This window comes from Cibotium barometz, chromosome 38 (assembly GCF_041138505.1).
Source record: "Cibotium barometz isolate CiBa-2024 chromosome 38, ASM4113850v1, whole genome shotgun sequence".
Classification (NCBI taxonomy): Eukaryota; Viridiplantae; Streptophyta; class Polypodiopsida; order Cyatheales; family Cibotiaceae; genus Cibotium; species Cibotium barometz.
Window position 1 is genome coordinate 43,110,365 of NC_141083.1, and position 12,752 is coordinate 43,123,116.

The 12,752-nt window shown below is 46.0% G+C and overlaps 1 protein-coding gene across 4 annotated transcripts in view; it reads left to right on the forward strand.

The window, feature by feature from the left end:
• The window catches only part of MIA40 (Cox19-like CHCH family protein), a 74,375-nt gene that overhangs the window by 46,562 nt on the left and 15,061 nt on the right, over positions 1-12,752 (forward strand). The window lies entirely within an intron of this gene.

Sequence of the window (12,752 nt, forward strand, 5' to 3'; positions counted from 1 at the left end):
CTTGGATGACTATCATCATCCCATTCTGTTCCGGGGGTCCCTCTGTCATCCATCCATCTCTGGCAACCCTTTTCTCTGAAAGCCCGGCCTAGTCTCCAAAACCACTTTGACTTTGAATAAGATCTATGCATCTGTTCCCTCCAGTCCCCAATCCATTCCTGCCCTGACTCTGAACACCGTCTTGGTCTTCATTCCTGAGAAATGAGTCTGGCACTCTCACAACACCCCTTGGAGGATACTCCTCCCTTGGGACCGTTGCCCGAGAACCTATCTGGCTCACAGGACTGGCATCCCCTCTGGCTTTGTGGAATACCACCAACCAACCTCCCAGGAGCTCTTCCCGATTGTGTGTTCCTTGCCTTGGGTTTCGTATCCGTGTACTTTCCTGTACCTTGGACCTGTACACCATCATATGGGACTAAATCAGTGTTTAGGTTTGCTGAGCCTGATGCTCTGATACCAATGTAACACGCAGAAGCTCTTGGGGTCTTCTTTTAGCCCTAAACACCACTGAGAACATGCTGATGCAAAAACGTAGACAGAGGGGAGAGTAGAGAGAGGGAGATATAATGGAAATTCAGTATATTCTTATGGTACAAAAAGGTACCTAACTCTGCAGCCCTAGGCTGCCTTCTTACAAAAGGTGAAACATCACCAAAACTGTCCTACTCTAAGGACCCTAAGGACCCATTCCATAAATGAATGAATGAATACAATGAGGAGCACCCTTGCCTAATTTATAGGCTTTCTAGAATACTTGGCATACTGGCCGACTGTTGGTCGGCCAGTCTACAATACATTAAATGCTTTTAAATGCTGTGCGACTGGGCTTCTTCATTTGTCATGATGCGCCTGCAGCCCGCCTTGTCCTCTGGTTCAGCCGACCACCCTGTAAGCAGTTGACAGCAGCCTTGTACAGCCGACGGTCCTTGTCTCAGCCGACTGTCCTTCCTTTCATCTAACCCAGCTGACAGGACATCCTTCAATGTCTTCCATGCCCTGCTCCAAGTCCACACTACACTTTGTGCTCCAAATCCTAGCTTTAATGGTCTTTTTCTTGGCTGCCCCTTCTGGACTAGCTCTGAGAATGTCCATGGCATTTCATGCACATGACAAATCGGGTGGCCAAATGGTGACAGCTGGTGCTACCACTAGTCTGGGCTAGGGACAGAATACGAAAATTAGGGATGTATGGCTGTAAGTACAAACAATATGAATGACATGTACGACAACTGTACGGATGCCACATAGGGATGTACGGGCATGCATGAACATCGTGTACAGACAGGTATGGGCATCGCGAGTCTACGGACTGTACGACGGCGGAGAATGTACGAACATGTACATGCATCACGCGTGTATGGACTATATGAACGCTCAAGGTAGAATCAACCTAGAGGTTTGATACCAAATGTTGGAAGCTGCAAGTTAGGGTTAGCAGCAGCAAGACAGTCATAGTAGAGCTCAAACAAAGTGAGAGAGTGAGAGGCACACAATTCGATGATGATTACTAAGTAGAATGATAGTGTACAAAAAAACCTCCTAAAGAGGGAAAAAGTGCCCCGGCTAGTCCAAGAGTGTTCACACACCACCACTCATGACATAGGTGTCTACAAGGAGGCGGCAGGAGGGTGCTCAAAGAGTAGAAGGCAGATGGAGGAAGGCGGCAAGGGCTTGAAGGAGGAATGAGGCAGGGCACGAAGAGGGAGGCTGAGAGGAGGCCGGGGTGCGAAGGAAGACCAGGGAGGCAAGAACGCGGCGGGTTGATAAGAGGCGGGAACTGAGGGAGAGTAGAGGATTGAGAAGATGTGAGGGCGGCACTGATAGGCGGGGCGGTGGTGGACAGAAAAAGCAACGGGTACAAAGGGAGATGGCGGCACAAGGAAGGGGAGGGGGTGGGGATGAGATGGGGTATAGAAGGATGATGACAAGGGCGGGAACAGAAGTGAGCGAGGAAAAAGGGGCGCGATGAGGAAGGAGGGGGGGGGGGTGGGGTGCTCGACCAGCGTGCAGAGGGGGTTCCTTGGTCCTCGATATCTTCCGTCTTCCGCCTCCACTAAGACTGGAAATTAATCAGGGTGCAAAATAAAAACCCTCCGCACATATAGAGGGACTGAACATTGAATACATGCGAAATGCATTTAAGGCTAATGGTGGATGCGCGAGAGAGGGTCTGGCGGCACACTAGAGAGGTGGTTCCCCCCGCTCTCTGGACCTTCCTATGACTCCCTTCACAGCAGAGGAGCTGGCGGAGGCCTTGTGAAACTCGCGGCGGGTGCCCGGGGGACTAGGGCCTTTGACACACTTGTTGATACCATCAATGCATAATAAAACATTTAAACATGGCCACAGCCTTAACACATATCCATCATCACTTTGCATAAAACATAAAAGCTAGACAAAACATCCACAAAGCTGAAAATGGAGCTTGCACGTGTGACACCGCATAGAGGCCGGAATGGGCCGACCCCCCCTCCCCCCCCCCTTGGAGTATTTTATTACCCAGGGAGAATAATATCATGTACAAGCTTTGAGGGCCTTACTCTCCCCACGGGAGATGGCGGATTATCCCTATACAAATGCCATAACACAGCCCAACACAAGGCTACCAAGCCGGAACATAGGCTGTAGAAAATGCCGAGCCAACAATATAATCCATATACCTCCGTGTGGGTACTGATTCTTCCCCAAAAACCACGGGTCTTCATGCAATAGAGCTGGTACAGCAAGTACAACTCTCCATTCAGCCGGTATAGCAGGTACAATGGTTGGTACAAGTAGTACAGTGGTTGGTACAACAGGTACAGTGGCTGGTACAGCCGGTATGGTGGCTGGTACAGCAGGTACAGCAAGTACAAATGCTGGTATAACAGGTATAATGACTAGTACAACAGGTACAGTGGTTGGTACAACCGGTATGGTGGCTGGTACAGCTAGTACGATGCTGGTATAGCAGGTACAGTGGTTGGTTCAGCCGATACGATGGCTGGTACAGCAGGTACAGCAAGTACAAATGCTAGTACAACAAGTACAATGGCTAGAAATCATAATAAATGATTGAATACCCTTGCCTTCAGTATTTCTTCGCGATGGAAGCCTCCAAAACAGTCCCCAACAGCCGGTATTCTTCATGGGCAGCCTTCAAGAGAGAGAGAAAGAGAGTAGCCATCATTAGGGCAGCGTGTAACGGTGGTAGAGGCTAGTGTGCAACAAGAGAGCCTCTATTAATGAAGAGAGAGGGCTCCAATTTATAGATTTGGGCCTCCCATGAGCTAAAATGGCAAGAGAAGGCTACAATGACAAGTGGAGAGCCACACAATAGCTAAAGTGACAAGTGTGAGGCCACTTGTCTCACTTTGGTCCACTTTCTTGCCACATGTCCCAATCTAAGAGATGGGTCCTTCCATAAACTTTCTCTCTAAAAATATCCCAACTGGTAGACATTCTGTCATAGGCAGTTTGCCAACTCTTGGTATCTGCTCAATTCCAGATGTAATGACGCGAACAGAATTTCCATCGGAGTCGGGCCAAAAATAGCAACTCTCCTAAATTTTAGGAGTGTGGTCCTTTGTATTCTAGGAAAATCCTCCATTCCCAAAGCTTGTACTTTCCAAATATTTAAACATCCTGGAGTCCACCAGACCCCTTTCAGACTGGGAAATGTCCAGGTTGGTCACATCCTCCCCAACTTCTTAAAAGTTGTCCGCAACTTTAAGCTTCAAGCCATATATTCAAGATATAATCATGTCCCATCGATTGGGCGAGACGAGACAGTCTCAAAAATCCAATATAACTAAAGAATCCATGTCCCAAAGAAATGGGCGAGACTAAATAGGTCTCCATAATACCAATATCAAAATCATGTCCCAAGATAAATGGGCGAGACAAAAAACAGTCCCATAAGTCCAGATATCATAATCATGTCCCAAGTAAATGGGCGAGACAAATCAGTCCCATAAGTCCAGATATCATAATCCATGTCCCAAGTAAATGGGCGAGACAAAATAAGTCTCCTGCCAACAAGACATCGGTCCACATGAGCGTTGGCATAGGCATAAGTCTCGTCATGTCCACTTTACCACTTGCACTCCGTGTTGGTACTCTGACCACACACCTTGGATGAGAGGTGGGCTCAAGTAATAAGATAAAACAATCACTCGTCGCAGGCATAGATAACCGGGTGTTCCATAAGCATTTCTGCTACACATAGTTTATAGGCATTTCGGCCACCAATAGTTTGTAGGCATTTCGGTCACCAACTCACACTACCCTCTCAAGTGCCCATGTTCCCTTCCATCTGCTCTCTATTGTTTCACCCACACATGGTAGAAACAATCTTCAAGAGAGCACGTAGGACAAGAGAACACTACACAGGGTATGTTGTGCTTGTCACTAGCCTTTGAAGTGCCCATGTTCCCTTCCATCTGCTCTCTATTGTTCCACCCACACATGGTAGAAACAATCTTTAAGAGAGCACGTAGGAGAAGAGAACACTACACAAGGTATGTGAACCATGAGTTCCATAAGTCCAATGTATCCCAAATAAAGGGAGCCATAAAGAATAATCCATCCCAATTAAAGGGAGTCATAAACATAATCCATAAACCTGAGGATGGATCCAAATCCCTAGAAAAGAAGTCCAGGAATCCATACCCCTGTATACCATAATCCTTGTATACCATAACTCTTACCACATACTCTGTGCTAACCACACACCTTGGAGTAGAGGTGGACTTTATCCATAAAAGCATCATATCCATGAGATATCCAAAGATTTCTTCTCTATAAACTCGGACAGATTCGTCCATAGAAATTGCTTGTGAAGCCCAATATCTATATAAATCTCGTCCAAGAAAGAAATCTCCATAGATATAATCCATCCCAATTAAAGGGAGCCATTAAAAGAATTCATCCCATTAAAGGGAGCCATAAACAATGTTTCCCTGAAACCATCTCAAGGCAAACAACAACATCTTTCTCCTTGCATGGCTATACAAGGGTTAGTGAACATCAAAAACACTTCATAGTAAATAACCAAAGCACCAACTTTGCAAACTCAAAGTATACTTAGCTTTTCTTTGCCAGGTTGGTCGTGAAGCCAAAAGAAATATCTCCTCACTATATCCTTAAGATATCCCGAGATATATCTCCATATAGCTTGCTGGTAAGCTTGATAATATAATCCACAATATCCATATGGAAAGAGTGCTAAACGTGTGCACATAAAGCCAACTCCACACTTCCAAGATAAAATTTTGTGAATTTATAAATCCTTAGATCAACAAGTTGTCTACTGCTCATGCTCTTGCTTCATAAGTTATGAAGTGGCTGGCCATGCTTAACAGCAATGATGGTAAGTGTGGTCCCCACTTGAGATCTTTTCTCTTCCTTATTGATAGAAGGAAGCCTCCACTTCCAAGAAAGTCTATGCTCTGATACCAATGAAACTCACGGCGGGTGCCCGGGGGACTAGGGCCTTTGACACACTTGTTGATACCATCAATGCATATTAAAACATTTAAACATGGCCACAACCTTAACACATATCCACCATCATCACTTTGCATAAAACATAAAAGCTAGACAAAACATCCACAAATGCTGAAAATGGAGCTTGCACGTGTGACACCGCATAGAGGCCCGAATGGGCCGACCCCCCCCCCTTGGAGTATTTTATTATCCAAGGAGAATAGTATCGTGTACAAGCTTTGAGGGCCTTACTCTCCCCACGGGAGATGCCGGATTATCCCTATACAAATGCCATAACACCGCCCAACACAAGGCTACCAAGCCGGAACATAGGCTGTAGAAAATGCCGAGCCAACAATATAATCCATATACCTCCGTGTGGGTACTGATTCTTCCCCAAAATTCATGCAATAGAGCTAGTACAGCAAGTACAACTCTCCATTCAGTCGGTACAGCAGGTGCAATGGTTGGTACAGCAAGTACAGTGGCTGGTACAGCAAGTACAGTGGCTGGTACAGTCGGTATGGTGGCTGGTACAGCAAGTACTAATGCTGGTACAGTAGGTACAATGATTAGTACAGCAGGTACAGTGGTTGGTACAGTCGGTACGGTGGCTAGTACAGCAGGTATAGTGGCTGGTACAGCCAGTACGATGGCTGGTACAGCAGGTACAACAAGTACAAATGCTGGTACAACAAGTACAATGGCTAGAAATCACAATAAATGATTGAATACCCTTGCCTTCAGTATTTCTTCGCGATGGAAGCCTCCAAAACAGTCCCCAACAGCCGGTATTCTTCATGGGCAGCCTTCAAGAGAGAGAGAGAAAGAGAGTAGCCATCATTAGGGCAGCGTGTAACGGTGGTAGAGGCTAGTGTGCAACAAGAGAGCCTCTATTAATGAAGAGAGAGGGCTCCAATTTATAGATTTGGGCCTCCCATGAGCTAAAATGGCAAGAGAAGGCTACAATGACAAGTGGAGAGCCACACAATAGCTGAAGTGACAAGTGTGAGGCCACTTGTCTCACTTTGGTCCACTTTCTTGCCACATGTCCCAATCTAAGAGATGGGTCCTTCCATAAACTTTATCTCTAAAAATATCCCAACTGGTAGACATTCTATCATAGGCACTTTGCCAACTCTGGGTATCTGCTCAATTCCAGATGTAATGACGCGAACAGAATTTCCATCGGAGTCGGGCCAAAAATAGCAACTCTCCTAAATTTTAGGACTGTGGTCCTTTGTATTCTAGGATAATCCCCCATTCCCAAAGCTTGTACTTTCCAAATATTTAAACATCCTGGAGTCCACTAGACCCCTTTCAGACTGGGAACCTTAGAGCAACATTTGGATCTTCACAGAGATGCGGGTCCACGATTTTAGCCCAGCTTTTGAGGACAGATATGCTGCTAGTCTACTTTGAGCTTGGGATCACCTTAGGCTGGCCCTCCAGTAGTTAGTTCCAATAGTCTTGAAGGAGCCTCTTCGGTAGCCCCTGATCTGGAACCCCTTGATCCATTTACCTAGCAGCCACACGCTAGGGGCATGACCTCGTGTATCTTGGGGAGCATTGAGCACAGGACCTGCCAGATGGACGTGAGACAGACTCAGCTTCAACATTGACTCTGCTATTCCTCAGGAGTGGCTGACCCCTATCCTTGACCCGACCCCCCGCATTGGCTGGGCATGTTTACTAGACATGATATTCTCTTGGCAGTTCATGGCACTGATGAGAGCTGTGCTTTGCTCACTTTTCCGATTGGACCCCATGGCAGATTATAAAGATCAGAGCTCCCTTTGGATGACTTCAATGGATGCATCTTACAAAGGGTGAGGGTGATCGGATTTTAGGCACACGAGTGGCACATTGACCCCCTCCTACCAAGGCGGCCAGGGAGAGACTTTTGTTGGGGTAAAGGCGTTATGCCCACCCTTATAGTGTGTACAAGCCCATAAGTTATAGTACATAGTACACTTAGTACTTTTAATGTACTAAGTGCACTATGTGTACTAGTGTAATATACATGTGTGATAGGGGAGTCACACACTCATACATGATGAGTTGACTTATCCCCACAACTCTCTCTCTCTCTCTCTCTCTTGTTCTTCTCTGTGTGTGTCTCCCACAAGTGAAACCCTAACTGTTTCTCCCCATCAACTGGTATCAGAGCCTGAACTTCCAACAGAATTTGCTGTAGAGGAGAAGAAGGTGCAGGCGTTGATTTCTCTCCTGGCTTAGGTAGCAAATCAAGTGTGCTGCTTGTGTTGAACGCCAGGCAAGGCGAGCTCTCTGCTTCAACCTCCACACCAGGTGCTACAGCAAGGCGCTGGTGGCCTTAAAGTGTAACAAAGAAGCCTTGGTGCGGTGAACGTGGAGTGGCGATTTGATCGGCTGGTCCACAAAGCGAGCGAAGACAACGTTGGCGAACAAACGCTGTGTGTAGACTGGCGCTAAGCGAAGACGTCAGCGGCCAGTAGCGAAGGGAGCCCGTCGACGTGTATGCGGTGCTAGGCGCTAGGCGAATACGTCAGACGGGCGTTGAGCCATTGGCGAAGACAGCAGCCCTAGGCGACCCGTAGCGTGGCTGAGGCAGCACACGTCCATACTCAGGCGGACACGGAGGCTGGCGAGCGAGTAGGAAGAGCAGCGGAGCTTCACAGGTTCACGCGCAGCAGGAGTACTAGTCGGGCGTCGAGCGGGAGAAACCGTGCGTTGCCGACTCGATAGCACACTTAGTGCCCGTCATTCATCCGCTTATACTGCGGCTACACACGACACTGCTTAGGTGTCCTTTCTGGCTGCCATTGCCCGCAACAGTCACCTGTGTAAAGGCGCCTCTCTTGAGCCCGATGCACAGCAGCTCTTGTGCTCACACCTTGGGCATCTATTGAGCAATAGCCAGCTATATCTGATTCAGCAACAAGCTCCTGGCACGCCTGGTGGGACACGAACCCACAATCCCTTGAACTGTCATTCGCCTGTCATCCAATGCCCGACTACAAAGGTCTGCATGAACAGCAGCATCAGCATCAAGCATCAGCACCAAATTCATCAACCCGCCTGCAAATCAGAGAAAAATCAAAAAATTACAAGGTATTTTGCTTCAATTTTTTTTTTTGGGATTTGCAATTGAGCAAGTACAATCAACAATTGAGCAGGTACAGGTGTCGAATTGCTCAATTTTGAGCAAAATTGGCAAAATTGGGTGACATTGGTCACAATCAGGATAAATTTGCAGGAAATTGGTCAAATCAGGATCAATTTGCAGGAAATTGGATGTCGAAATTTGGGGCTTTTGATGTAATTGTGCAATTAAGCACTCATACATGTTGTATGATGTGAAAAATCGCACATTTGGGCAAAATTGCAGCAAATTGCAGCAAATTGCAGTGCAAATCAAGGGGCTTTTGTGCCGATTTGGTTGATTTGCATGCAGGCAATCGCATTTGATGCTGTGGATAATGTGTTGATGCCTTACAAGCACTCAATGTGCCTGTAAATCAAGGGGCTTTCATGTATTTGATGTATATGTGGCCAGGAGGAAGTATCGTGAACACTCTGGATGCCTTCATGTGCGTCAATGTACCATGTATGATCAGAAATTGATCTGTAAATCAAGGGGCTTTTCAAGTTCGTATGCTTGTTGAGCTTGGCAAAGCAGCAGGCAAGACATTTATGCCTTGAATCCTCAAAAATCAGCTTGCAGTCAAGGGGCTTTTGCCCAATTTCTGTTCGGAACTGTTGTATGCAGTGTACAGGACTGTAAAAGTCTGATTTTCACTCATTTGGACAGCCAGGAGAGCATTTATTGCTATTGTACCTGTTGGTACAGATTTGGCACAGCTTTGTGCAAGTTTTGGCATGGCTGTACACTGTTTTGAGTGACCAAAAGGTTCAATTTCAGCTGCTGTACTTGCCGGTACAGGTTTGGTACATCATTGGTGAGCACTTGGTACTGCTGTACAGTACTTTGGAAGGGCAACAGAGCACATTTAAGGTGCTGTCCAAAATCTGCAGCAACCAGATTTTGGTGTTTTCATCACATAAAGTGGGAGAAAAGTTGCATTCTTGCTTCCGCAGTGGGAGATAAAGCTTGGGAGAAAAACTGTGAGCACTTTGTGTGCTTTTGGTGCAGTGTTTGCACATTTGCAGGGAGTCAGGCATTAAAGGTTGCATATTGCTATGGCAACCACAGGTGAGAGCTCTTCATTGCTTCACATCAAGAAGCTTGAAGGCTCGCATAATTATGATATTTGGCAAACCCAGTGCTACAATGTGTTGCTCCAGAAAAAGCAGCACAAGCCTATCAAAGAAAGGGGTGTAATGCCCGCTTCTCTTACTGCTGAAGAGTGGGAAGATATGGATGAGCTGGCAAGATCTACTATCATGTTGTCTGTGTCAGACTCATTACTTTTCAGCATTCGTGAAGAGAAGACAGCTTGGGGAATGTGGCAGAGATTGCAGGACTTGTATGCCCAACAAAGTGCCTCAAGCAAAGTGTATTGGTTGAAGAAACTCATAGGCCTTCAGATGAAGGAAGGGGCGTCTATGACAGCCCATCTAAATGAGTTTAATGGTATTGAAGACAAAACAGGGTTAGGGTTAGGGTTTACAGAAAGCAAACAGGCGTGGAAACCAAGGTGAAGGAGTGAACACGACTGCTGTACTCTTCAATGAATGAAAAAAGTGAAGTACAAGCCACATGATAGTGACCCCTAAAGGATAAGTGTTCACATGTCCGGCCATAAATGTGCCGGGTGGACCAAAACACTTATAAACTGCATATAAGTGAAAATGAACTAAACTGGGGGAAAAAACCTCCACTAACTGAAGTAAAAAGTGCCCCAGTAACCTACTGATGATCACTAGCACTCCTCTGGGTGCATACACAGCATAAAACCCAACAAACCCCCCTGGAGTGATATGTGATCACTGTACATCATCCACCAAAAGGAAACAAATTCAAAGCATTGCGGAATGCTTCAAATTTCGGACGTGGTAATGCCTTGGTGAAGATGTCTGCCACATTCTGATTTGTAGGACAGTAGATCAGACTGATATCTCCTGCCTGGAGTCTCTCCCGAACAAAATGATAGTGAATCTCAATGTGTTTCGTGCGAGCATGAAACACAGGATTCCTGGCGACAGCAATGGCACTCTGACTATCAGTATAGATAGGTGTAGGCTCCTCCACTGAAATATCCATATCAGTCATAAGACGACGCAGCCAAACACACTCAACAGTAGTAGTGTAGGCTGCTCTGTACTCTGCCTCACAAGATGAAGTGGCCACTGTGGTCTGTTTCTTGCTTAGCCAAGAAATGCATGAAGCGCCAAGGAAGAAACAATTCCCACTAGTGGAATGTCTGGTATCAAAATCACCAGCCCAATCTGAATCACTGTAAGCATGTAACTGCATGTCACCCCCCTCAGGATAAAGCAACCCAAGAGACAAGGTACCCTGCAAATAACGGAATACACGCTTCACAGCTTGCCAATGTGACAACCGTGGGCTGTGCATGAATCTGCTCAACTGAGAGACTGCATACTGAATATCTGGCCTTGTATTACACAAGTAAATGAGGCACCCAACAGCCTGAGCATATGTAGTGGCATCAAAGGAAACACTGTCATCTTGTAGTGACAGTTTCATCCCAGGCTCCATAGGAGTACTAATAGGCTTGCAATCCTGAAATTTAAACTTCTCCATAAGTTTAGCAACATAACGTGATTGCAACAACCCAATGCCTCTGTTATCCTGCACAAACTGTATGCCCAAATAGTAATGTACAAGGCCCAAGTCAGACATGTCAAATGTCTGTTGCAGTATCTCTTTAAATGCTGCAATTTTGTCATCATTTGATCCCATGAGCAAGAGATCATCCACATAAAGACTGATGACCAGCAGATCTGTCTCTTCTTTCTTCACATACAAAGTGGTCTCTGATGGACTGTTCACAAATCCCTGAGTGAGTAGAAAAGCATCTATTTTTGCATACCAAGCTCGTGGAGCTTGTTTCAAACCATACAAGGCCTTTTTCAGCCTGCATACTTTCCCCTCATGACCATGTTCTGCAAATCCCATGGGCTGAAATACATAAACTTCCTCCTCGAGGTCCCCATGTAGGAATGCAGTCTTTATGTCCAACTGGTGAACAACCCAACCACGATGTGCAGCCAATGCAATGACACACCTAAGTGTCGACATACGGGATGTAGGAGCAAATGTCTCCTCATAATCAATGCCCTTCTTCTGTGCATAGCCCTTTGCAACTAGACGGGCTTTGTACCTGTCAATGGATCCATCTGCATGTCTTTTCAACTTATAGACCCATTTAGTACCAATGGCTTTCTTGCCTTTGGGCAGATCAACCAAATCCCATGTTTGATTCTTTTTAATAGAATCAATCTCATTCTGCATGGCTTTGTTCCAATGCACATTATCTCGTGCATCCACAAATGAATCAGGCTCATCATCATCCTGTCAACTGGCTGCCATAACCAGATTCAAATCCATGATGTGTGCATGCTCATTGGTCCTTGTCTCCCTACGAGTACGACCAGCAAGAGGACCCTCTAAATGGCTGTCCTGTAATGTCCTCAAATACCATCTAGGTATATGTCTAACCTGTGGTGCCTGCTGTCCCATATTTGGTTCAGCTTCTGGCTCATTTGGCTGCTGAATTTCTGCACCACCTACATCATTTGCTGGCTGTCCAGTACCCTCATGAGTTGGATCACCAACTGTGGAATGAAACTCCATGGGTAGTAGACCTTCAAACACATCATTTTCAGCCTGATTTGCCTCATAACCAGCCATGGATAATTCTGATTTTTCATCAAAAATCACATCCCGACTAATGAATATCTTCCTGGATAGTGGGTCATATAACCTGTAGCCCTTGCTCTCACGGCTATACCCAACAAAAATGCATTTTGTGGCTTTATCATCAAGCTTCCTCCTCAACTCTTTGGGTATGTGTGCATATGCAAGACACCCAAAGATACGAAAATGCGATACAGAAGGCTTGCGGCCATGCCAAGCCTCAAAAGGAGTAATAGAAACCAATGCCTTTGTGGGACATCGATTTAAAATATGACAAGCACACATTACTGCTTCCACCCAAAAGATATGTGGTAGTCTTTTTGCCTTTAGCATACATCTGGCCATCTCCATGAGTGACCGATTTTTCCTTTCTGCAACCCCATTCTGCTGTGGAGTGTAAGGAGTAGTATATTGATGTTTTATACCTCTACTCCCAAGAAAAGAATTCAGCACATGT